Source organism: Penaeus japonicus, unplaced genomic scaffold (genome assembly GCF_977035675.1).
Source record: "Penaeus japonicus unplaced genomic scaffold, GWHDUDI00000001_assembly GWHDUDI00000002, whole genome shotgun sequence".
Lineage (NCBI taxonomy): Eukaryota > Metazoa > Arthropoda > Malacostraca > Decapoda > Penaeidae > Penaeus > Penaeus japonicus.
Window position 1 is genome coordinate 14,729,629 of NW_028234404.1, and position 1,632 is coordinate 14,731,260.

Below are 1,632 nucleotides of genomic sequence, written 5' to 3' on the forward strand. Positions count from 1 at the left end.
TCAATACATTTTTATGATATAAACTCTTCATGTATAACTGATCATATGTTTATACCAAAATGCTCTACATAATTCAGTGTCTCGCCCTTATTCAACGTTCTATCTCGTAGTATATCAGCTGTGTATATACATATATATATATATATATATATATATATATATATATATATATACATATACATATACATACATATATATGTATATAATATATATATACATACATATATATATATATATATATATATATATATATATATATATATATATATATATATATATATATATATATATACATATACATATACATACATATATATGTATATAATATATATATATATATATATATATACATATACATACATATATATGTGTGTGTGTGTGTGTGTGTGTGTGTGTGTGTGTGTGTGTGTGTGTGTGTGTGTGTGTGTGTGTGTGTGTATACATATGTCTCTTTTATAACATGTTGATATATTATACAATGCATAGTAACATGGCAGTATGTAATATGATAACATGTTACAATACCATCTGAATTACCTTATGGCCCTTTTTGTATACAAACTGTATGCTCTGCGCCCCCGTGTGCCCCGTATACATACTGTCGTAAGCGCACAATAGATTCAGCTTTTATCTACGTCAATATGTCACAGAGCTACTCGCTATAAACTCCACAGCTCGACTTGGGATGAGTCGATTGAAGTCCGGGGATCCAAAGCTGAAGTGAAATGGAACTTTGACCTGACCTGTATATAACCCAAGATTCTTATGGGAACATCAAAACCACTCTTACCATAATGCGATCATTGATTATGTGTCAGATTATGATCCTTCCCTTCGGTGTATATTACATGCAGTATGACTTTTTCATATTACGATCCACGTGTATTGTTTACGGTAGGTTATACGAAGATACCTCTACACGATCTACTTACCATCTTGTAAAAACATGTAAAGTCCTAAGTGTGCACCCTTCCTGACCTGACCCAGGTTGGGTCATTTTGCCCTTGATTTACCGTATGCATCCATCCCTGTGACCGCGAGGACCTCGGTCCCGCGCTCTCTTTTGTCCCTTCATACAAATATCCTTCTTAAGCTTACTGACCCCCGTTTAATGGTGCTCCCTTAGTTCTGGCAATGGCACCCGGCAGCCCTTCCGATAATATGCCCACGACCCCTCCAGTGGTGCCCCTTCGGCGCATTCTGAGCTGCCCCTTTGGCCCTTCTAATGGAATCCCTTCAATCCTTCCAATGATTTTCCGTCGGCCCTTCCGGTGATACCCTCTCACACCTTTCAGCGGTATCCCTCGGTCCTTTCCTGTGGTGCTCCTTTCGCCATTCTACTGTCACTTTCTCCTCGCATCTTCCACTGGTATCCCTCGGTCCTTCCTGTGGTGCTCCTTTCGCCATTCTACTGTCACTTCCTCCTCGCATCTTCCACTGGTATCCCTCGGTCCTTCCAATAGTGCCCCTTCAGTCCTTTCGGCCAATGGGAAAGCTTCGGCCCTTCAAGTGGTGCCGTTTCAGTCCTCCCTCTTTGGTGTTATTAAGATGAAGATGACGCTCCTCCTCTGCTCTTCCGATGGTGGCCTTTCGGCCCTTCAAACGATACCCCATCGGCCTTTCCGATGATGC